At 39.2% G+C, this 26,694-nt stretch overlaps 1 protein-coding gene and 2 long non-coding RNA genes across 3 annotated transcripts in view; all 3 read left to right on the top strand.

The window, feature by feature from the left end:
- The window catches only part of LOC307047231 (uncharacterized protein), a gene marked incomplete at its 5' end in the record, with an annotated part of 261,974 nt that overhangs the window by 88,228 nt on the left and 147,052 nt on the right, over window positions 1-26,694 (top strand). The window lies entirely within an intron of this gene.
- LOC307013726 lies at window positions 189-2,436 on the top strand. The gene is made up of 3 exons (XR_013801037.1): window positions 189-735; window positions 925-1,020; window positions 2,319-2,436. It is a non-coding gene; the product is annotated as an uncharacterized lncRNA (long non-coding RNA).
- On the top strand, window positions 4,581-5,406 carry LOC307013793. Its single transcript, XR_013801069.1, has 3 exons — window positions 4,581-4,665; window positions 4,885-5,033; window positions 5,276-5,406. It is a non-coding gene; the product is annotated as an uncharacterized lncRNA (long non-coding RNA).

Below are 26,694 nucleotides of genomic sequence, written 5' to 3'. Positions count from 1 at the left end.
AAGTCATCTGTCTCAAGCTTAAAGAGCTTACGAAATGCTTTTAGCACGTGTTAGTGGGCTTAGTATATGATAGAGGTTGCATTTGTATTGTGAAATGTGCCATATATATTTTTTATTATTGACGTATTTTTTAATAAATCACGATTATAACAGCATACAAATGTTGTCAGTTAGTAACGATCGTTCGTAGCTCTGGAAACAACAACTTCGGTCATCTCCGGCGGTGACGTCATGAGTAGAACACAGCTGAGCAGAACACAGCTGAGTCACCATTGTTTAAATGCCTTGAAGCGGCAAATATTAAAACAAAGGATGCACAACAACAAAACGCGAATAATAATCGGCAAGCGATGTGTGGTATGGGGATGTGGGGCCGTCTCCAAATCTGGCTATGGGATGTTTTTGTGGCCAAAAAATTATCAAATGTCGCGTATATGGACCAAACAAGTGCGTCGTACGAGGGCGGACTTTGCTGGTCCAGGTAACCCGGGGTCGATGAAACCTACAATTTGTTGGCAGCACTTTGAAAGATCGTGTTTCGACCAGTCCACAATGCTCGCTAAGGAAATTGGATTAAAAAAGAATTTCAAACTGAACAAAGATGCTGTTCCAACAATACTGCCAAGACCCCAAATGCCAGCACAAGCCACCACGCCGATTCCTAAACGTCCCCCGATGCAGAGTCCTCCACTAAAGAGACGGTGAAATGCATTCGCCAAAAGGGAGAGAGCGAAGGTAAGCCGTGCTAATGGCTTTAAGCATAAAGCCTGAATCAAAATGACATGTCAAATCTCACACATTTATGAGTTGATGAAGTCATGATGCCATATATGATTCACTTTGCCCACAGCATTTATAGTAAAAGTATACCTCATAGGCCTACAACCGCTTCAAATTATGAAAAATGTCAATATTATTACATAGGTATTGGAAACTTTGTTCAATGAAGCCACTGACAGAACTGAGGATAGCGACAATCTATTGGACATCCACACTGGGTAGGAAGCTGTGTCTACACCAGTAAGTATACAGAACGGACTGTGTAAAAATACAATTTGTATCTTCATCACATGTATGTACATAATTCATATATTTAATTGTTTGATTTTATAGCATTGCTCTCTCAATCAATTCAACCACATGTTGTATTATGAATGTTATTAGATATTATATTATGTATAAACTTGTGTTACCTTATTTACTAATGGTATCTCCGTAGTAAAACCGTAGTTTCGGGTTTCTGACTTGGCTCGTTGTCAGCTGGCGACCAGCTGCCCAGACATTTCGAGGGGAAAAAGCATGAAAACGGGGCTTCGGGTGCCGTGGGAAGAACCTCCGTGTATTCACGTTCTTCACAGTAATCAGTTACATTGACACTGTATTGGATAGGCCTACAGACCAGCGCCATATAGATAGAATACAGACTACGGGGCTATTGATAGGTTGTCAATCTTATGTTTTTGAAAGTAGGCTAATCCATTAACTGAAGGGGCTGGGACGGGAGAGGGCGAGGCCTGCGTCAGAGGCTCACTCATCAGACAAGCTCCCTGAGAAAACCGTCATGAAAAAGTTTAGCAATGTTACGACTAGCATAATTTGCCCATGGCTGTGATTGACAACCTGGACAGCCAGTTAGAAGCTAGAATGCCAACCTAGAGAGCCAATCAGAACCTAGAACGGGCTGCAGGGCTGGCCAGACTATTATATTGTGCATAAAGTTAGATGCATTAGGATAGTCATATGCTCATGATATTCCAAGTTAAATTATATAATATTATCATTTTAAATAATAATATTCAATAATATTAAATAATAAGGACAGAGATTTGTGGCCAATTCACTATTGCATTTATTTTATAGGCCTGAATTAGACAAGCAGTTCCTTTCCGAATTTTGATATTGATATAATATTGTTAATTTAATTGATTGCTGATGTTCTTCTTATGCAGTTGACCCTGAGGAAAGTGAGACAGCTGCAGTTATGGCTGGACTCTGGGGAATCTAGCCATAACAGTATATTAGCATGGATGTATAATTTATCTGTAGGCTACAAGGGTGGTCCGCACGCGTGGGCCGGTGCGTCTGAACGTCCCGGGCTGAATTTGTGTCCCAGTCCGCCCGTGCTTTCATATCTCTCTTCATACCTTCGCACTTCGCCTTGGCCATCACATTTTACACACACACAGACTCCAAAACCCACAACCCCTTGCGGCTGCTACTCTTGAAGTGACAGGCCAAGCCTGTAACACTTTCAATACAATTTCAAGCTAGTTTCAAAAATGTATTTGTAAAGTTGTGCTGTGTTTTGTACATTTCAGAATGAAATTGATGTGCAAACGGACCCCCCTCCACGAATACACCACAAGTCCATACAGGCACGACCACGTTTCAGGTCAGCTGGACAGCAAGTTCGAATCCATGTTGGTTGTTCCAAAGGTCAGTATGATAATATTTAAATATTGATATGTAAGATACAAATACACATACATGTAACATGCGTATATATATATATCATTATATCATATTATATATAATATTTTCAGGAAATGAAGTCAAACCAACTGGGTGTACTGTTGGGACACAAACACATGATGACACAAGTACTGTGGATGCTGGGATTCAGTGCAACCTGCAGCTAAACCTCCCTGAAAGGGACATCATTGATGAGGAAAAAGAGCTTGAGGCCGACAATAGCCAACATGAAGAGGATAATCAAAATGATCATCTTTATAGCCCATCAGACGTGGAATCTGATTCGTCAACTGATGAGTATTGTCTTGTCCTGTTTTTTAAATGTTGCTACATTATCATTATGCAGGGTCGGATCCAGCCATTTATTGCAGACTTGATCATTTTACTCTTTGTCCATTTCACAGGGACAGTGACAACCAGGACGACAATGATCCTCTTAGGAGTAAGCTTCTGCTTGTGTTCATGTCTTCCCTGATGTCACTATTCACCCATTGTCCGATGTGTAAAGAGAAATCGCCAGGTTGCCTTCGGAGAACAATGGGCACATTTGTGGAAATCGATCAAAACTGCAAACATTGTGGTTTTCAAAGGTAATATATTTAAATGATGACCATGCGAAATATGTATTCGAGAATGATATTTGTGGCCATGATTGACAGGTGGTCCTATTCATGAGATACAGGTTGTATAGTATGATAGAAAAATGTAATGAATATATTTTTCTCACAGGTCATGGCAGAATCAACCTTTAATTGATAAAAATCCTGCTGGAAATCTGCTGTTGTCAGCAGGAATTCTTTTTGCGGGTACATCACCAACAAAAGTGCTGAGGGTACTGAAATCCATCAACTGCTACACCATCACAACAAGGACATTTCTGAATCATCAGAAGAAATTCCTTCAACCTTCAATCAAGACAGTCTGGACCAAGAATCGGAAAAACATTGTGCAGAAACTGAAGGAGACGAACAAACACAAAGAACTGGTGTTAGGAGGGGATGGACGCTGTGATAGCCCTGGTCGCTGTGCCAAGTATGGATCCTATACCATACAAGACCTCACAATAAACAAGGTGTTGGATGTTCAATTAGTGCAGGTCAGTATTAGTGAATGTATCCTATGTTATGAATAGCCTCCTCCAAATACTTTATAGCCAAACACAGCTGAGAATATTTTCTATCGAACCCAAGACAATATAATTTCAGGAGTGTTTTTTTGCATTTCAAGCTCAAAGCATTAACCATGTTCACAAATATGACCGCTGAAAATCAAATGGTCTATGATAGCCATCTTTATAAAATATTATGTGTGTTCTGAATTTATTTCCAGAGTAATTAAGTCCCTTCAAGTGTCCACATGGAAAAAGAGGGGCTTGTGCGATGTGTCCAGTTCTTGGAGAGTGAAAACCTCGTCATGAAGACAATTGTGACAGACAGACACACACAGGTCAACAAATGGCTGAAGGAAAACCAAGAACATGTGGACCATCGGTTCGACGTTTGGCACCTTGCAAAAAGTAGGTTAATTTTTTTTAACTATAGTAGAATTATAATTCTCCAATTCACTCCAATTTAAAAAAAAAAAAAAAAAATACTGAAATTTCTATTTTATAGACATAAAAAAACCACTGGTAAAGCTTGCAAAGGACAAGCAATGTACCGATATTGGGGAATGGATACAATCCATTCTGAACCATTTGTATTGGTGTGCCGTATCAACTCCGGATGGAAATGGAGAAATGATTGCTGAAAAATGGCTGTCCCTCAACAACCACATTATAAACATTCACACCAAACATGGCAGAGTGTTCGAGAAATGTGCCCATGGTCGGCTGCCTGCAGCTCAGAACCGCAAGAAAAAATGGCTCAAAGCAGGTAATAATATTTTCTACGACAATGGACCACTCATCAAATGTTGTGTTGGAATGTTTTTGTGTCTTCAGTAAAGAAAAATGATATGCAGTGAAGAACTAATATTTTTTTCTATTATCGTATATCCTATATCCTTTTTTGATTGTGTATTTTCAGATTCAGTGCCAGCACTAAAGCTGAATAAAGTTGTCAGCCAGAAAGCTTTTGTCAGAGATGTCAAGAAGATATCACCTTCACAGCAAACCTACGGGGTGGAAGTATACCTCAACCAGTTTGCCCCAAAGATGTTGTATGCATACTCGTACACTGGCATATATTGCAGGTAAAGTATGATATGAATCTCATCCGAAAATACTAGAGACTTCAACTTTATTTGCTTATTTATCTATTTGCCAAGTTCTTCTTTTTTGGGGGTCTCCTCTCTCCTGTAGTGAGATCTATGGGTTTGTGTGCATGTAAATGGCCTGCAAACGCTAAAATCCCTATGAAATCTCTCTCTCTCTCTTTCTCTCTCTATACAATAAATGTATTTATTTTGTAGGTTGATCCTAGCAGCACTGCACTACAATGAGAACTCTGGCAGGAAACATTCCAAAACCAGTACAGGACAACTCCAATACACTGTGAAATTCCCCAAAGCAAAGAAAGGTGGTCATGTAGTTAGACGTGTGAATACAGCAGCTACATATGGTAAGAAAGTGAAAGTGAGAGAATAATAACATTAATTATACCGTTTTACAAAATTAATGAAAAACATTCAATCTTGGACAACATTATTGTGTAAATATTGAAAATTGAGTTATGTGAGAATGGAGTGTACAGTTTCAACTACAATGATTAATTATGCAAAGTGCCTCAGGGCATGCTATGCATAATTGGGGGACTAGAAAATATAGTATATAATTCTTGATTATAAAACATATTTTTTGCAGAGTATGTTACTGAACTCTTGACCGAGACTCTACGCTTGTGCGAAAACAATGTCGATGAGGAACCTTTCGATGTCCCAGATCCACTCAGCAGTCGATGGGAAAAACCAGACAAGAGAGAGGTTGTTGCGCTGTTTAGAAGCATATTTAATCACTGAACTGACAATCAGTTTTGTTATTGACTCTAATCAAGTGCTGGATACTTGAACGACGTGTAGATGTCAGATGGAAACGTCGCCTGGATCTTTTTAATGGCACATGATGGCAGTGGGATTCTGTGGTTCTTACCAAGTATTCCCCAGCAAAATCTCACTAGCTGGCGGTATGCCACATAGCGATACATTCTGTAAAATACAAGATCATAAATGTCAATGGTAATCACTTCAACCTTATTTGCTTATTTATCTATTTATTCTGTAACTTTGCCAGAGTGACCCAAAAATAATAACCCCAAAAAAATGACTTTCCAAAAATACATCAAATTTCTGAGCTCTACAAATTTGTGAACACAAGTAACTTACTCATTACGTGGCTGATCACCTGCTTGTTGTCTGTCCCTCTTTGAATAATGATGGTAGGCTGTCTGCAACACCCAAACATCCAGACAGTTTGATTGGAATCCTGGGTGATCTATTACGCAGGTTATGTTTGCACCATCTAACTCATATTCATTGAATTCCTCCATTTTGGCCACCATGACATCCTTTTCTTGGCAGCATTGGCACTCTTCAATTGTTTCCATGATTGTACATTTTTCACATGTACACCTAAATGTAAAAAAGATAGTTGAGAAATAATTGCATTTTTAGGAGGAGACCTACTTCTGTGGTGAGTTCCAAGCCTAGCAGAGTGTGATGCAGTTACCTGAGCCAAGTGTCCATGAATTATAATCAAATGTATACCAGTAAATGGAAAATTCGACTGTACTAGCTGCTATGTATTATTATTTATTTACTATATATGAACATCTCTATGAATTATAATCAAATGTATACCAGTCTGTGTTCTGTTGCCTGAGCCAATGTGCCTGCTATGTATTATTATTTATTTACTATATATGAACATGTCTATGAATTATAATCAAATGTATACCAGTCTGTGTTCTGTTGCCTGAGCCAAGTGTGCCTGCTATTTATTATTATTTATTTACTATTTATTGAGAATCTCTATGAATTAAAGTCAAATGTATACCAGTCTGTGTTCTGTTGCCGCACCGGATCTCCGCCAAATCCAGGATCATCGTCCCCTTTTTCGCTCCCGTCTGTATCTCTACCGCTACTTGAATACTGTGGCTCAAACTGGTATGGTTCCACCACGTGAGACTCGCCCGCATGAACTGATTCCACCACACCGGCATCCTCTTCAATAAAATCCTCCTCTTCTTGAAAGTGCACTGAGTCTATTGACGACTCACTGTCACTCGATGCTGTGGAAATATCCGAGCCAGAGTCCGACATCAGCCATGTAGTTAGTGTATTATTCAAAAAGTGTTCTACTCGTGACGTGCGTGACGTCACTAACCGGCGAAAGCTGTTTGGTCCGGAGCGGTCGTGTAACATCGGAAACGAGCATGGAAAGTTGTAATAAATCACGATTTATAAATACAGCGGGCATATTGTCATTAATGACAAATGATTTCCCATTAATAATAGTATATATTATCCTAATAAGAACAGTGTTGTCCTTCATTTCGTAAGCTCTTTAAGTCAAGTCTCAAGTCATGAATACCAAGTCAAAGTCAAGTCGAGTCTTTTATCAATGTTAGTCAAGCAAGTCTCAAGTCAAAAAATATGCGACTCGAGTCTGACTCGAGTCAAGTCATGTGACTCGAGTCCCCACCTCTGGAAAACACTTCCGCGTGTCTGCTCTCGTGTATCCTCCCTTTCGTCTCCTCTGGAAGCCTCCTCCCTCACCCCTCCTCCGTATGCATTTCAGCGATTGGGACGTCCTTCAACATAGCGTGTCTTGATCGATTTCCGGGTCAAGTCTGTTGGGTTCAGAATTCCAAAAAAGACAGACAATTTCTAAGTTTAACTATTTATTGTAAAGAGAGCAAAATATATATATTACATGGCCAAGGACTTATCACGTCTTTGGGAATCACAGGCAGCAAAGCTGTAATCTGTAACTACCAAATCCGTAATGAGCCTCGAACCTCGTGCGACAATACATTTTATTACACAGGGCGTTGCCCGTACATTTATGATTGGTCAAGACTAGCTGAAGAGATACCATGGTTTAGACGTGGTTCTCTTTGGTTGGTGCGCAGACTCAGAGTCTCTTGGAAACACAACCTTCCAATCAGCATTTGGCCGGCCTGTGGAAGTCCCTCCCTACTCTGGCACCATCATACGTAATTTGTTTTCGCTAACGTTTCTACAGTTATAGTTGAAAACCTTCATAATGCTGCTTCTTAGCTATACGTGGGAGTGAATCTCCCATACAACTCAAGGCCGGAACGATGTGCTGTTTATGAATAACTCTTTGTATTCTTCCAGTGTCTGCACCTGACCTTGCTACTCTTTATTACAGGCCAAATGTATTCAAAAGTCACAGCAACATAAAATGAGCACAATACGCTTAGGATGTAATAATAAGAATCAGTCTTTCTAATGTTGTATAAAAATAGCTTCCACAAATCCTTCCTTTTACAGCTTTTAAGGTGTGAATCTAATCTACGTCTATTTTTCTTTTTACTGCATCTCTGGTTTAATTTATGAATCTATACTGGTTATAGTAGATATAGTTCACACCATCCACATTCTTGTTGATTGTGGGACAGAGGAATAATACTTCAAAACCCGCTGATATGTGGTTTCTATCTTTAAACTCGTCAGGAGGCACCCTAATGCTGTCTTTAGCTTAAAAACTCCCTCCTGGGACCATTTAGTTTTGCTGTCTGTGGGGTGTTCTGCGAGTATGGTTAATTTAAGGGTGTGTTCACACCTGCCTTGTATAGTCCGGTTGAATCGAACCCTGGTGCGTTTAGCCGCTTGGTGCGGTTCATTTGGGTCGGTGTGAACACAGTCCGAGACCTCTTAAGTGAACTAAACAACCGGACTTTGGTCCGCTAAAATAGGTGGTCTCAGAGCGCTTGCTTGCGAACTCTGGAGCGGTTCATTGCTGGTGTGAACGCAGTCTGCACCAAAACATAGGAAGCGCAGTATTTACGTGTCACAAGAACGCGGATATCTTCAACGAAGCAGAGGGATCTTGATCGGCATGAAGGTGTTCTTTTCCCCATAATGACCAAGTCGCTGCACATTATCCCGCTTATTACATGGCCACATTCTCAACAAACATGACTCCCAATATTAATTTTAAATCTTTTGTGGATTTAGAAAATGATTTTATTGATTTACAAAATAGTTGTACTGATTTAAATTGACATGCATCCGCTGAGAAAAACAGTCCGTTGTTACTGTTTGAACTAACGTAGCAACGGCAGGAACTGCTTCGATAGCATTTTTAGGAGCTTTTTGATTACAGATTTGAAAACATTGTTGCTTGCTTTAAAAGTATCACAATTCATTATGTCAAACCTTGGAAAGTATCTAGATATCCCTGCCCTAATGCCAAAGTAACTGGCAACTAAATATGTGTCGCCGTCTGATGTCTATGTCTGGACCCCTGCGTAAAAAGGAGGATTTCTGCCCGTTACTTCTCCACTGTTTTCTTGTCGCTCTTGTCTTGTCAGTTAGAAAAGCAAATTGCATTCACTTTGCTTTTCAGACAAACTGTATACAGTTAAATCGAACGGACTTCTTTGTGCAGATGTGAGCGTCCTTAACAACGGTCAATAAATCCTTGACAGCGGTCTGTCTGTTCTGGATTAACAACGTGTCACGTGTTCTGAATTGACCAATCAGAATCGAGTATTCAACAAAGCCATGTAATAATGTTTTTTAACGGACGTTGTCTGATTATATAATCATATGCCGGGCCGCTAGTGTCTGTTGATCTCCAGATTAACAGCAGCATGAGAATAACCTGCCGAAAGTGACGATGCTCCATGGCGGAGGCTCCGCTAGAAATTGCCGGGATTTGCGTTTTCACCCCCTTAATGTCTGACCAATGGTTGAACAGCATTTCCGAGCACATGACTTGTGTTTAAAGTTTATAGTCCGTTTGACTTTTGCCCGTGTGAACGCAAACCGAACCTTCTGAAAAATGAAACAATGTAACAAACTGTGGTCTGGTGCGCACCAGAGAGCGGACTATTAGGTGTGAATGCACCCTAACCCCCAGTTTCCACTGGGTCCGTCTGCGCCGCGCTGCGCCGCGTCACGGCTGTGCCGCGGTTTTGGTCTAGTGCCATAACACACCGGACGCGTCCCAGAAGCGTTTCAGAAGCGTAGCGTCGTGCGTGCAGGCTCGCAGTTTTGTTATTGATTCTGGTTTAATTCGGGTATTAATTAACTTTAAAACATTAATAAGTAGTTGTTACCTTCCACTCCACAAACTGCAGCGACTAAAAACCAGGCCTTGTCCTTTCTGATGTTGTCCTTGTAGTAAGCATTGGTTACAAAATAGTGTGTTTTTCCACTTCCATGATGAAAACCTCGTCGTCCATTGTGCGTATCGTATTGGAGGTGTTGTGATGAAGGAGGGGGGTCTTCTAAATTAGTATATGTGGGGGATGGGCCTGGCCCGGATGCTCACCTTTCCACTTCCTGCGAGGGGGGGCTGCCTGCCCGATCTTACGTTACGGCTGGGCCGCGGCAAAAATAGGATTCATCCTAATTTTAGAGAAGCGCTGCGCCAAGCCGCTTCTGGGACACTTCTGGGACGCGTCTGAGCCGTAACGCGGCGCGTGTGGTGGAATAGCACCCATTGACTAGAGTGGCCGCGATGCTTACGAGCGCGGCGCAGACGGATCCGGTGGAAACTGGGGGCAAGATTGAGTTACAGCCCTTTGATTGTTCTTAAGATCAGTAATGCAAACACAGGTATGGTGAAATAAGAGAGAACTATTCAGGAAAAAAACAGCATAATAGACCATCTGACAAAGGCCTGTGCTATAATGCTTCAATTAACTGGCTATTCTTTATAATATACTCAGATCAATAGGAGACAGAGATGTTCAGTTATAAATCAAGGGTTTTTATTATTATTTACAGCAGGGGTGGGGAACCTTTTTCCTCTCAATTTTTACAACATCCTGACCACCAAAACAGAAAGATATGGACACAAGATGTGTGCAAATGTATTTAGTATCCATGTGAACATGATTTAAGTGGGGGGGACCTAACCTCCTCTAGGGGGGTCCGGGGGCATGCTCCCCGGGAAGATTATTTTTTAAATATTGAAGTTAAAAGCATCAATCTGGTGCACTTTGAGAGCAACATGAGGAGATCTATGGGTACATCTTTCAACACCCATTTGAAACAGAACTGTAAGCAGATTTTTCTTTTTGGATATTTTACAAATCACTCCCCTTTTAAACTCTATTCTTGTTATTTTTAACAACTTTTTTGTTACTGTCATATCGTATTTTATACCTGTTTTTCATTTAGTCTCTATTGTCTCATTAATTATAATGATCATATCAAGGTGTGCCTTAACCTCACTGAGCTGAGGTTATTTGAGCCTCTCAAGAGAGAGCTCTCTTCCACCTGGTTGTAGAAAAGCTCTTTAAATTCGTTAGCATAGCTAGCTAACCAGATGCTAATAACAGATCGCCACTGTGCTTACAACTAAAGACACAGCCACGCAAACACTGCGGCATGTGTACGGCTCCTTATGGGTACTGCAATATTTGAAGAGCTGGAGCGGCGTTCCGGTGCTCTTCGTAAGCACTCTAGTCTACACTCCTTTCAGACGAGAAATAACCACGTGAAGACACGTTACGCTCGTGTTGTGTTCAAGGAACCTGTCCTTGGCCAGGAAAAACAGGCACTCGCTTGTTTAATTATTTTGCGATCTAGATTTCTTCTTCTTTTTTGAAGTGAGAAGTTGTCCGTCAGTCGGACGGACTAACGGACGGACCCCTGCCCCCCCCCCCCCCCCCCCCCCCCCCAAAACGTAAACTCTTCGGTTCTCCACGAATTACACAAGTCACCCAAAGCAGCGTTAAAAAAGCGTGAGGCGCCGAAAGCGACTGATTTGCATGACTGTAAGATATTCTAGTACCATTTCCTACTTTCACATGTCAAACACATGCTCTTTCATTTACACGTTGTGTTTAAACCACATATATGTCTTTTCTTATCTCTGTGAATTATAATTTGTGTGCTTATTATTTCTCATATTAATGTTTTCTAAATTAATTGTAGCCCCCTAACTAAATAACATATTTCAATAGCTCTGAATTTCTGATGAGCATCTGTGTTATTCTTAAATCACATCCTTGAAATCCTATTTAAAATCTAAATATAATAATGATCTACTCATGTTTCTGGTAAAGACACACACTAATGTTATGGATTCAAAAACAACTAAAATCATGATACTGTCAAAATGAATGATTTCCTTGGTGTATCTGCCCTGTAAGGTACGTCATTCTCTGCTTGGATCGTGTGCAGAAATCCCATCAAGTGCATACTGCTTCCAGCTATCAGTGCTTGGATATTATCAAGCTGAAAAAATGAATACAGAATTCCAACATACTGTCATCAAATGTCTTTCTATTATGAATTTAAATTGCCCTTGTGAAACTAGTCTTAAATTCATTGCTATCCCCATAATGACCAAACAAATGTAATCTAGGGCTTTTACTTCTAATTATTACCAGGCTAGAGACATGATGTTGTGTAAGTTAAATTCCTTCTCATTACATTACTATGTTTTAGCTTAACTTAACTGTAATATGTTCTTTCTACATCTCAAACCCCACTTACTCTAATATCTGTTAAAATATCCACATTACAAAATGGTTTCATTATCACAGGTCAACTTCTTTGATATTCCCATTCTGGAATTACATCTCTCACAGTAGCCCCTTGGCCACTGCATCTGCGTTACTTGTTATAATTCAATCAAGATTTAGAAACATGTCAACATTCATCAAACAGTATCTTATAGACATGGAGCAGGTTTATTCTAAAACTATCATTCAATGCTCAGTTTGAACATCTTGTTGGGGCGGCAGGTTTCTTTCAATCCCTAAATGAACAATTTTGAAAAAGGTTTTTGACAGCCATGTTGACATTATACATTATACACACACTCCCCCTTTTTTACACATGCAATCCTGTATGGGAAGAAAACCTTCAGGTAATCATTGATTATAAGAAAATACCCAACATTATTCACACATTTACATCCATCATTTTTCCACTGTAAACACTCCAGTGAAAGGAAATGTTTCTCTCCATCTTTCAGTCCTAAAAGAAACAGAATTTTTTTGCAAACCGCCACCTCCTGTGGGAGTAAAATAGCATCAAGTAGATTAGAAACGGGTCATATGTGCGGTTTTCCAATTTTGTGGAATTTTAGGAAACCTGTCGTTTCCCACAGAGCCCCAGCATAATGTGTTAGTTCAAAAACATGCTTGATTAGTTATGGTTTTAGAATCATTTAGTTACACTGATCACATGCAGACATACATTCACACTCTCTCTGGTTGTCAAGTTTGGTCAGGTTCACCCAAGAGTCTTTGGGTGTTTCTCAATGTAGAGTACGCTTGCTTGGTAGCACATGTCTTCCGAGTCACTTGGTTAAGAAGCGAGTCAAGAATACTTCCTGGCATTCGGAAAAAATGAAGAGTGGAACAGGCGAGCAAGTGTGCGTCATATGAGAGGCCTCACCTTACATTTTCCGCCACAGATTTTTCATCAATGGTTTGTAGTTGAATTTAGGAGTTATCACTTATAGCAGGTATGTTTTTACTTTTTAACATCTCTAAATTTCAGGTAATTACTAATTAAATGGATGTCCATTAGAAGGTGGTGACGCTTGTCTTTTAAACTCATAATCTGGTGCCGTGCACTCTCTTTGAAGCTGCAAGTAAGATTATCTTTTTAAACAACTGCAGGATGGGTTGAGTGACCCATTCTCCCTATTGGTCGTCAATAATATGCCCCTTTACAATGGGTGATCCAAGGCCCCACATCTTTTCCAATTATATTGCTTTTTCAAAATTAAATGTTGCTGTTTTTAAAAAATATATATTTTAAACTCTACATCTTGGACTACAAACAACAGTTATTTCCACATTTAAAGTTCTCCTATAGTAATAACTATGCTACAATGATGAAATCAATACTTCAGATTGAGATACTATATTTGGCTTGGTACTAGCTTTCCCTTTAACATTATCCATACAAATAAAGATGTGTCTGATCTCAGAGAGTGGTTACTACCAGTATGTGGTGGCCAGTGTGCTCTTCTTTGCTGTGGTGTGCTGGGGTGGAAACACAAACAATAGGGAAACTGGCAGGCTGAACAAGCTTGTGAAGAAGGCTAGCTCTGTAGTACAACTGGACAATCTGTAGGAGATGGCAGAGGGGAGGACGAGGGGGAAGCTCGACAGCATCCTAGAGAACCCCACCCACCCACTCCATGCAGAGCTAGTGAAGATGAGGAGTACGTTCAGCCACAGACTCATCCCTCCACAACACAGCACCAAGCGCCTCGGACAGTCCTTTGTGCCTGTAGCCATCAGGCTGCCCAACAAGGGGTAAATAATGTAAACAAATAAAAATAAAATCACTGGACATAAATATACACTGTTTCCACAACCCATGTAAAAATATATTAGTAGTAGACCAAATATGTAGATAGATATGTCACTATATGTACAGACGCTTACCCTGTTGCTGCTTGTACAACTGAATTTCCCCACGGGGATTAATAAAGGTCCATCTTATCTTATCTTACTAAAACTCTCCCTTTAAACTGTAGATCAATACTTTAACAAATTAAAACACTACCAAATTCCCACATGAATAAAAAGCTCTAAAATAATGATTTGTCCATATGATGAAAATATTGAAGAATATTTTCTACTCTGTACTCCAAAACACCCACTGCTTAAAGTGTAGTGAATATTTCCATCATGTCTCTCCGCCTTTATCGCAATATACCTTCAGTGTATTTAGGTTTATTTTCTCAATTTACTTTAATAGTTTCCTCTTTACTGCTATTTTTTATTTACCAATTGATTAATTCATGGGTATTAAAACTTGTTATCGTTACATATTTATCAAGTCAATTACATTTCTTTACATTTGGTCCTTTTCATAATGCGCTTGTGAATAAGTGTGTTTATGTGTAAACTCACTCATTCCAATTCCCTTCCCGTCTCCTCTGGTTTATCTCGAGCCGTGACCCCGGCTTCCTCACATTCTGCTCGACCAACTCCTCTGATTCTGACTTCTCCCCCTTTAACAGCTCTTGAAGCCATCCACTGTAAGTCTTTTAGGCAGCCATTTTCCCAGTTACATCTGCAGCCCCCATCATGCCACTGTTCTTGTACTTCTTTGCATTTCATGTCCTCCTTTACAGCCTCTTTGCTGTTTTAAGGAGGGCGAATTCTGCTCTCATGTCCCACATTTTGCTCTTGTGCCAAATCTCGTGGCTCAGCTTGGAACTGCGTGCCCTATCAGAGGGACTGATGAGAGTAGATCTTTGCCTGTCAGCATGCTGTTTGGTTCTGGATGCAGTTCTGGATGCAGTCTTGTTGTTGTTGGTTCAGCTCTGGTTCTCTGTCTGTTCGATGGAGAAGGAGGAGTCTCCTGTTGGGTTAGGTCTTTGTTTGCTCAGGCGGATCGGGGTCTTAGCCGTCTGACAGGCAGAGGGACAGTCCAGGTCTCGGGAAGCATTACCTATAGAAATTCTAGCACCACTCTGTCTTTTTCTAATCATACTATCTGTCTTGGTTGTTAAATGCCATCTTAACAACAAAATGAATGTCTCCTAATGATATTACAGAACTCCTTTTAAAAATGAGTTCAACCAATGTACCTTATTTACTCAAAGTAACTCTTTCAGTAAACAATTTTCTCCTATAAATTGAAATAATCACATGTTACAAACACCATATAATGCCCGTTTAAATCCCACTTTTACTTAAAACAACAGTAAAAACCAGCAGAGCATACTAACATATAACAGAAATGTAAATTGACTCAAGAGTATGCCTATGTTTATACTTTTTATTATACTCATTACTTTTCATGGACATATATTTATATTATCTAAATGCCTTGAACATGATCCAGACATGCAAATTGTTTGAGTGTAAACAGTAGCCAGCCTACTTAGCTTCTTCCTTTCGTTCAGAACAAAAAAGCAAGCAGCAAAGGTTAAGATGAAAGTGATTAAAATAATATACATTATATTTCAACAACAAAAAGCTACAGAAAATATGCTAGTCCGAAGCTAACGTCTGACAGTCAGTGTCATCATTACTTTCAGGAACTTCTTATGGTCACCTTTTCTTTAATTTTCCACCCTCCGTCATCAATAAAGTTTCTGCCTATTCTTTCCTGGTGTGGGCTGGATAGGGTGGGGATGGAGAGTTAATTGTCAGGATATTTCACATTGTGTCTAGTTAGTCATGCTGGTGACAGTCCAATCCCACTCTATCCTCCTCATTCCTCCTTTCTTTATTCTTTCTGTCTGTCTCCCAGACTGAAAAACTGCCTACTGACAATTCTCTATTTCAGATGCACAGATTAAATCAGGGCCATGGCTTTCCACAACCACTCTGTCCACAACATGTCATTCAGAGCAAAGCGAGAATGGAACACAATAGTATAAACTCTCCTTGGCCTTCATGCTGGCTCTTTTTCAGCTCTCTCCAGATTAAGTGCTGCACCCTGACCTTTAAAACATCCCCTATTGAGCTCAGGGTAGCTCACAGGGGCGTGATGCGTTCAATAGCGCTTATTTCATCATCCCAGCGCCAAAGGGCAGAGAGTTAATGATCCCACTTTATATAACAAGTACATTTCCTCTGGCCTATGCTCTGCAAATGTGTTGAACTGGACCAATACTGCTGATTTTGAGATTGTAGCTACAGATGTAGCGCTTCATTTCAGACAGTTTGAAACGCGAGGGCCATGATTGGTACGTGATCTGCCCTCGCTCAAGGGAAAACCTCCAGCTTGACTTGAGACCGCCCCCGTGATAGATAAATGTAATTATAATGAAGCCAGCTGCAATGGATCATTGATCCACCAGGGGGTGCAGTGGGGTTCCACACTGGAGCTCATGTGATATAAAGTCAGATACAGTATGCTGGATGTACAGCGGAACTTTGTTAAGATCCATATGTCACGGATATCAATCATACCCTGTGCTAAATAAGAGACATGTAATCATTTACAAAACATCACCATGTTGTTATTTAACAAAATAATGTTGTTTAGTCGAAAAAACGAACGGGAGGAAATAAAGCCCGGCTCTCGATTTTAATCCTAATTTAATCATCATCTTCACAACGATCATTCATGTTTATGTTCGCCGAATTGACATGAAATCACTGACACATATGAATATACTGTATTCAACTTCATTAAAACGTTATCAACGTGCCTAAACTCAGTAATTCACAAAAAATATTTATATTTTAATGGAGCCTCGTCGGCAGATCAGGATCCCGACGATCAGCATGAAGGGTGTTATTTTCCCCATAAGGAACAAGTCGCTGCAAATTATCCCGCTTATTACATGGCCACATTCTCAACAAAGTAACGACATGACTCCCAATATTAATTTAAATGCTTTTATGGATTTAGACAATGTTTTTATTGATTTAAAAAATAGTTTTATGTATTGTTTTAAATTGACATGCATCAGCTAAGAAAAATAGTCAGTTTTTGCCATTTTTTAAACAGTCTGAATGAAACGGCAGCTCTCAGCTGTGTATTTACACAACTAATGGCCCATCAACCACAGCTCTCTCCCCCCCTCCCCCCCTGATCTTTATTCTACATCAGCTAAATTAACTGTAGGTTACTCTGAGTGACAAGCTTACAGTTAGACACAACACTGGGATTGACATTTATACCAATAGAATCTGTGGACTCTCAGCTTTTCATATGATATAGGTTGTGCAGATAGCATGAAGTTTATGACTAGCATGACTACTTCTCTCATTCCGAGTGTCCATCTTTATTCAACTGGCACGTAACCTGCACACATGCATTACGTCCTCAACGTGAGCTCAGTCATCCAAGATCTTGTATTCTCCAAGATGTTACACTATCTATAACTATCTATCTGTCTATCTCTCTCTCTATCCATCTATCAATATATCTATCTATTGTTGGAGATTTGGAGGATGTTTAAAACCAACCTCGTCTCCGCATGTCGTTTGATAAACTGGGTAAATTCGTAAGAAGGAAGGGATTAAGAAACACCAGAATGCAAGTGAAACAATAATCTTGTTTTAATGATACAAAGTAACAATACAAATACATCATCGAATCACGAAGTAATCTGCAGAGTACTCCAGGCTCCGGTTCTACACCGTGTGAGACAGGTCTCAGGAACGGCCAGTCAAAAACAAGAGCGCGAACCAAAGGAAAACACAGGCTTTCATACTAAAACACAGGAGGAGGTGTGTGCGTGCTTTCCCCCAGAGGTCATCTTATTGGGAGAGACCAACACATGGCCTGTTGCACCCAATCAGTGCGACACAGCAGAAGAAACCCGGAAACAAAAAGTCTCTTTCAGTTTGACGAAGACCAGACACCTTTTGGTGTCTGGTACGAACCTGCTCTAAACAACAAGTTTCCTTATCTTATTTCACATCTTGTAGCCAGCACACACACATCCCCTTTATGGCCCTTTGTCCCTGAGTCCATCTTCCCCCCTCAGGTTACCACACACAAGTTAAAAGTATGTTTTAAGATATAGTTGTTATAGTTGGCTAAATATACGTAATACATGTAAATCACTTTCATATCAATAATAACGAGGAACACATTACCTATGCTCTTAAGCAGTATTAGAGATGCTTTTCAAATAGTCAAACTTCACACAGGCCTAATATAGAGAACACACTCATTTGTCCTACCGCCTTTCCATTTGTTTGAGCTATTGTTCACATCTTTACTTCAAATAAAAGGTTTCACATTGTATATTTCCAGCTTCCTTTACACATACTGTTATTATTAATACAAAGTAATTAACCACACACATCTATTTAAAACAAGTAGATTTCCCTGATCATTTGACATGCTGAAAATCTTAAGAAGAATGTCCCCTCCCCCAGCTCTCTCGTCCCTGTCATAAAAGCTGCTTCCATTTCATATAGAGTAATAAAACATGTTTAAGCTAATTTCTCCACAATGTTTGTAGCCATTTAGTACCTGCACATGAAAGAATAAAAACAGAGGTATAGTTGAACAGTAATCATGCAGCACATATATTTACTGCAATGAAAACACACACATTTGCCCTCAGCATGTGTAACGCACCCTCTTCTTTTATGAGGGAAACATTCCAGAGTTTTGGAGCTATCCCCAAATTAGGATGTCCCCTGCTTGCATGCCTCTCTAAACACAAAGACTTCACCTCAATATATTGAGGAGGGAAAATATACTTTGTCCCTTCAAATTTAACACACATGAATATATATAAGGTGACATTAAAATGAATATACCAGATTTAACTTTCCTGCCATAACACGTTACTTTAATACTTCAAATAATTCAACTAATCCTTCACTATCTATCTCTCTCAATCTATCTCTCTATCTATAAGGAACCGCAGTAGACAAAAGGCGTTGCTATAGCAACACGTCATGTTTACGCTGCATTTTCTATGAGGTAAATATTACCCGCTGGCGGATATAGGTATAAATGACATTTTCTTTGGCGATTTTTTCAATCTGACTTCATATTGACAATTGTTAACAACAGAGGGTGCTACATAACACACTTTCAGGAAAAGTCACGGACTGGGAGACTTTAATATGTTATTGAACAAAAGTTACATACAATCAAAAAAAAGCTGCGGGTAAAATTTGCCCGTTGGCGGTTCTAGTGTTAACACCACATTGCGTGGTGGAGTCGCGAATTTTGTTACATTTACGTGTCGGCACCACGCAAACAACCCCTATGTAAAGTTAATGAGGCCCCTTTTTCTCGTGGTGCACACACGCATTTCTACAACGTCCCGTAGTGAACTTTTATTCTATAAAACATTTTTAAAATCTACTTTATAGCTTGTAGTAACTCAGCTTTGTCAAATAGATTGTTCCCTTTAGTTAACGTCATTTAAAAGATAATGATCATGTCCCCTTTATTGTATTACGCGTCCATTCCCATTGGATAACGGAGAATTTTACAACCGGAAGTAAGTATTCTCCTTACTGTCGATTGATTTTACAGTGATATCTGCACTACTCATCAACTAAAAAACACCAAATTATCCTTGTTAACCTCTTAAGCCCTGAGCCTGTTTTTCAGGTTTCAGGCTCGGAAATGCCACTAACACAGCAAAGGCTATATCTTCACTTCTAAAAGGGGTAAATTAATAATATTTTCTCTCAAAGCAAGGTTACATCTGTGAGTTGGATGTGGAAGTGTCAGAATCAATATAGATGTTTTTATTTTAAAGTAAATTCAGATGGAACATAGTAAATACATGTAAATTATAATGTCCGCCTAAAAAAAAACATTACTTATAGTGAAAACCACCCTTGAATGATGGGTTAGTAGACTAAAATCTTTAGGAATCCAAACTATAACATTTAAGTACCCTGTATCAAGATTGATGCAAAACAAGTGCAATTTGACCTTTTTATAGAGGTTTAGAAAAATAAAGTCCAGGCGGACTCACCTCTGGGTAATTTGGGAACCATCAGTTCCATTTGACCTTTTTCACTGTAAAAATCATTTTTTTACCATTATTATTTATCATTTTATATGATCGTAAAGACACAGAATCTAATGGTGCCCACCTCAACACTGAAAGATACAAACTCGAGACGTTATCAACAAAAACGTACATCAAGACAAGTGGCGCTAGGTAGCCCACAATGCTAACATGGATTACCTTCGTCTTTGTCTGGTCTAAACTGGTCTTCAATGGCATTAAAACGATAACAACAATGATGTAGTTAATCCATAGGTGAATATCCAATATGGCTATGCCCCCTTTGAAATGTTCTGATAATCTATAAACAATAAAACTGCAATTCCGTTATCTGCTGTCCGCTCTGTGCTCCGTGCGCTCTGGGTCCTGCTTCCTTACGTAGTAAACAATAAGTAAAGTCTGCTGCGTAAAGTGCTTACGCTGGCTGGCATTCTTTATACTTTACGCAGGACTATATCTCTGGAACCCATTGGTCGATTGTGGTGATTTACACCTTTTTCTTAACCATTATATCCAATAGAATCGATGGGCAGTTCCCAAATCCACGTAAACATTACCATTGCAGACGTAATAGAGAAGCAAACGAAGCATATATCTGAAAATACAAGCCTGGACGGCAAAACTTTATACCCAGTATATTGCCATAAATATGATGTTGGATTATCAGTAAAAATGTCTACGTGACACAAAGACATTGGATTAACCTTGAGCAGCGTTTTTATTCAGTTGAACACAACTTTTGATCACAAATCAAAAAAGGTAAGACGTAATTATTGTAATATTTTTGAAACCGGATGTTGTTTACTTTCTCTTTTCTGGCTGATAGCTCCCGAATTCGGGGTCGTACAGTGATGACATTACATTTTTGGAATCTGTGGAGTCTCAGCTTTAATCGGATATCTTGTTTGTGCAGTGACGATAAGTAATAAGGGCATTGCTACCGTGAGTGCTGTGCAAAAGTCCGTTAGCTTTAGTTAGCATTTTTTCGCTCCATACTAATTCAAAGGCTTGGTATTACTCTTGTGTTTCTTTTAGCTAAAAATTGTCCATATTATCAGTTAGCTGAGTTTCTTATCGTTAAAAGGGTATGGAACATTAATAGTTTAATAAATGTTAAGAAGCCCTGAGACATAGTCTCGTAAAAAAACGGTGGGAGGGGTCCACTGGGGGGACCCTCGGGCTTAAGAGGTTAATTACACAACATTGATTGGTTTGAATTGTGTACAATGCTTTTGTATTTTTCCCCTTCGATTCGGAGTAACAAATATTTTTTCTAAGTTTTTGGATGAAGAAGACAATACACTACCCATAATCCTCAACTATCGTTTGGGACTACACCATGTGCTTGACAAACCCCGTGATCAGTCCTCAAGCTCTGTGATTGGTTGACCTACAACTGCATTCCATATGAAAAAAAACGTTTCGTAAAAGAGAAAATCATACTTTATTCAGCAGTGCTTGCTGCTCTTTGAAAGTCATCACATGAATGCATTGTAATAAATGGTTTGGCTGCATTACATATTACACATCTGTCGTAGTTCTTTATTTAGCTTCAGAGATCGGGCATCAGAATAGACCGGAAACTATTCTTTTACCGTTCTGTTTTAATTTCACAATAAAGTTAGTAGTAATCATTTGTTTTGATATTATTGTTTTTTATTAACTACTAGACCGCTGGGTCATGTTAAGACCATCTTTTATGTGTTTCCGTGGGTTTTTTCCATCGCTATTGTGTTACAAATATCAAAATATACCCGTCGTAAACTAAACCGGAAACAGCAGTATATTTTATTTTGTTAACAGCTTTTTAACCCGCACCGCCTACTGGTTAAAGCACGTTATTACACGTTTAGAGTAATTGCAATGCAGGTAGGTTGTATTGCTTTTTAAAATGCCGTTTTCTTAATATCTTCCATTTTTGTAAAGCACTTTTGAATGTGTTATATTTGATGAAAACATTTAAATATTAAGAGTATACAAAAAAGTGGGAAAGTACAAGGTCAATGATATATAGAAAATATCAAGAAGATACTGTAAATGATGTCTAGAATAAAACAGTTTAGTGCCTGATAGGAGGGTGTGCTAACTAATAAGGCTTTATTTAAACATTAAAGAATACTTTAGGTTAAGGTCTTCTTTTAAATAAGAAAAAAGCTTTGGGGTATGTTAGAAATTTAAAATCAATGTTTTGATGGTATAATCAGGGGTGCACACAACTTTCTCAGTGAGGTACTCAGATGAGTACCTGGAGTCAGTGTTTGGTACTCCAACTTCTGGCTCCCCTCAAAGTTCCCATGAAGCCCTCTGTATCGCGAATGTCAACGGGGGGGGGGGGGGGGGGTTCAGCTGTTTTAGCGCAGTGCTGCTGTACAGGCCGACGTTAACAGCAGCCCTGTCTGTGCACATGGAAACCGACTGTCGTCCGGGGATCTAACCGCCTTCTGGAAAAGCTTCACAAGTACGTCGGTACGCAAATGCGCTTTGTGACACAAGTGACGGTACGCATTTCAGATTGTTGCCGCGCATGCGTACCTGCGTACCACTTATGTGCACCCCTGGGTATAATGTAGTTTAAACATACTGTCAAGTTAAATGCTCTTTTATAGTGAAAAAACAGAAATTCTCGTGCACAACCAGTTAAGCTTTTATTCTGAAAATCCTCCATCTCCGGTTAGCATTTAGCATGTGGCTAATATACGATTTCCTAAAGAGGTGAATTGAGTAGCGAAATTACATGGTGTGGTGAAAACCGAAACCTACTGATTTAACACTACAACTATAGATGTCGAGATACTACCATGCTGAATATGAAATGAAGGTACAGTTTATTTGAATACATTATTGTTTACAGACGAGAGTAGCATGTGACAACATCCGGAATGACCGGAAACCAAACCAGCCGTGAAGTATTTTCTTTATTTTTTAGAGTATTGATTACAGCGTTTAGAATGTGTTACATGAAAAGTGATGAAAGAGAATATGAGGAGAAAAGGCGTGTTAAGCATTTGTTGAATGTGAAAAGTACCAATCCTCTGTTTAAATGCAACAACGGACATTAGAGACGAGGCGAGCCGGCTGGCGGGGAGGACCCAGCAGAGGATATATAACAGCACCGGACGAGGGATTCTCTCTCTTCTCTTGCTCATGAGAGCCAGATCACAGCTGTTTTCTGCCTGAACAATATTCTGTCTGTAACAATACCGCGCCTTTTTTGATTAAAGTATCCCATTTGAATCTTCTCAGAGACTCCATTTAGTCTAATTTTAAAGCTTCTCTCCTGGACGTGAGAATAAAGAACATATATTTTTAACAGGTATCTATCTACAGATAAATATTAAGCCTGACAAAGTCTAATATATTGCATGGTTTGTTTTGGAACTTGACAATCAACTTTCCTGAAATGTTAACTATGTTGAAGCACTTATTTTAACCGATATTATAAATATGTATTATACTCTTATAAGATGTATGATAGAATAATACATGTGCAGAATACGAGTTTAATGATGCAGGTATACACATATATTGATAGATGTCTTGTAATGCACTGTTGAGGAACCTGTGACCCAAGTTTTTCATTCATTGCATAACTACAGTTAGTTTTGTATATGATATGTCAATAAACCTTAGAAAATCTTGAAATCTTGAAAGGGATGTGCAAAATAGCAATTATATACAGTCTTTAATGAACAATTAGAGAATAACGAGTCATGAGTATGCTTTACACGGATCTGCAGATACATATTTAGTATTCTCAAGCACCAACTATCAAATATCTCGCCTGATTGTTGTCACTTGACAATCACCTTCACTGAATTTTACTCAGGTGTAACTTAAGTCAGTTTTAAGGGTTGTTTATATTTCACATTATTAATCCAAATCTGTAAAGTAACTCAAATAAATAAATAAATAAATGTAGTGGAGTAAAAATACCAGGTTAACCTTAAAGAAAGCCCTCAGGATTATAAAAGACCCCCATCACCCCAGCCACAAACTGTTCTGTCTGCTGCCGTCTGGCAGGCGGTACTGCAGCATAAGGACTAAAACCACCAGACTCAGGGACAGTTTCATCCCACAGGCCATAAGACTATTAAACAGCTGAACTTAGAAACAACATCCATAACATTAATCTGGCTGCTACTTAGAAATTATTTATCTAAAAAATCATATTCCAATCCCTTGTATATAGACTCTTATTGCACTATTTCACTAGGGGGGGGGGGGGTAGGACACGTCCGATTCCTGTTTTGAATAGTGTGCAGTCGATGGGTTTCATTCCATTTCAGTGTGCTTTTTGATGCTCCGTGTAAACTTTGTGCACTGCCACTCCAACATCCAATCACAGAGCTTGAGGACTGATCACGGGGTTTGTCAAGCTAAGCACATGGTGTAGTCCCAAACGATAGCTGAGGATTCTGGGTAGTGTAGTGTCTTCTGCCATCCAAAAACTCCGAAAAAATATTTGTTTCTCTGAATCGAAGGGGGAAAATACAAAAGCATTGTACACAATTTAAACCAATCAATGATGTGTAATTAACAAGGATTAAGGATAATTTTGGCGTTTTTGAGTTGATGAGTAGTGCAGATATCACTGTAAAATCAATCGACAGTAAGGAGCATACTTACTTCCGGGTGTAAAATTATCCGTTATCCAATGGGAATGGACGCTCGTAATACAATAAAGGGGACATGATCATTGTCTTTTAAATAACGTTAACTAAAGGGAACAATCTATTTGACACAGCTGAAGCTCTGGCCTTCCTTAAAAACTAACTAGGCCTAATTTAATAAAAATCACAGTTGCATTACACACAATGCACTGTTTTTTGAGAACAAAAATTCTTAACTAATGTAATTTTTACATTCTGAGGAAAAATAAAAGTTATTGTGAATACAAATAAAATAAAAGAAGCCAAGCTATAAAGTAGATTTTAAAAACGTTTTATAGAATAAAAGCTCACTGCTGGACGTTGTAGAAATGCGCGTGGGCACCACGACAAAGGAGCCTCATTCACTTTACATAGGGGTTGTTTGCGTGGTGCTGACACGTAAATGTAGCAAAGTTTGTGACTCCACCAGCAATGTGGTGTTAAGGAGTCGTGGTGGAGTCACGCATTCTGGTGAGATCAGGTTGTTCTAATGATATCAGGATTGTTGTTGTGCTCCAAATATTAAGCAAAAAATGTCACTTTATAGAATGAATTTCACGGAGTCATCATTTTGAGAAAAAGGCCTTCAAGTTCAAAGTTTCCTCTTCTCTGGAATCCATCGATCTGATTCATTATTAGCGGGGCAAATTATCAAAATACTACGGAGGAAAGATATTTTCATTTGGATTACTTGTGTGGGGGAAGCTCGCGAGTGTGTGTGTAATTGTGCGTTTGTGTTTGATTCCCGGGAAAATCACTCACGAGAAATACCGGTTGTTGTTATGCCTGTTGTGACGTTAAGTTATTCCGTTCTTCGCTTGTATTAATGCCGTTACAAGCTTCAAAGTTGTATTCATCATCGGAATTTGCCAAAACTAGTTTAATATTCTGAAAGCCGAGACGTGATTTATTTGAAATCAGATGAAAACAAACTGTAACGGACCCTGCCGTGTTATCTATGATTACTATATGCCTTACATTCATAATGTCAGCAGAGGGAGGGGAAGCAGCGCTACGGAAGAGCAGATTGTGAGTGAGAGCTGTCATCTTCCCTTTAAAAGCGTCAAAAATGTATTTATTGTGTGATTTTGGAAATAAAAGTTTAATATTCTGAAAGCCAACACTTTGTTTATTTAAAATCAAACAAAACACCCGAACCCCGATTTTTTTTTTTTTATGCAAATCCACGTTTATTTTGTACGTACTCCCTTACTTTATTGTGAACAACCACTAATTGCCATACGACTGTTTTGTAATGGATGATTCCAGAGAGAGAGAAACAGCAGGCGGTGACAGAAATAGAGGTAAACATAATGAGGGCGAAAGAAATTAAGTTAGGGAGAAGCGTGGGAAGGAAAAAAAATCCTCTGTGCTATATACAGTCCTCCCTAGAATCCTTGAATCAAGAGAAGACTCTCCGAATTAGAAAATAGACAAGCTATATCCAAACCTGGGAAACACAGCCTGACAGGAACACAACTTGGTGATGCAGAGGAAAAAGAAAAAAAAAGGAAATAATTATATAAGAGACAAAATGTCATATATTCAGAACCTGACCTTTTCCTGTATTAACAAGCAGGAACATAAATAGAACATGCTGCAGATTGGATTAAACCTGGTTCTGTGTATCGTAAGTGGTAAGTGAAGTTTGCAAGACTTCCAGGTGCAAAGAAATGTTCGTACCGCTTGGGGATACAATTAAAAAGGTGTAACACACAACCCAGTTTGGTTTCAACTTATTTTTCAGCTTCTCTTAGAAACACATTTTGATGAACTACTTTTATGAAACAGAAAAAGGTTTCAAAATTAACTGCATGTCCCCCTGACCAAAAGATTGAAATTAACGTTGAGTTATAAAATGGCCATGGTTCATGTAAGAGTGGCCAATTATATATTGACCCCACCCCCAATTGATACCTTAGAACCCTGGCTGAGGAACTTCTCAGTTGTGTAGTCAATGGATGGCTTAGTTTGAAGATGGGTGTGTTCAGAGCAAAGATT

The sequence above is a fragment of the Notothenia rossii genome (genome assembly GCF_949606895.1).
Source record: "Notothenia rossii genome assembly, chromosome: 7".
Lineage (NCBI taxonomy): Eukaryota > Metazoa > Chordata > Actinopteri > Perciformes > Nototheniidae > Notothenia > Notothenia rossii.
This window is presented reverse-complemented; position numbering and strand designations above follow the sequence as displayed.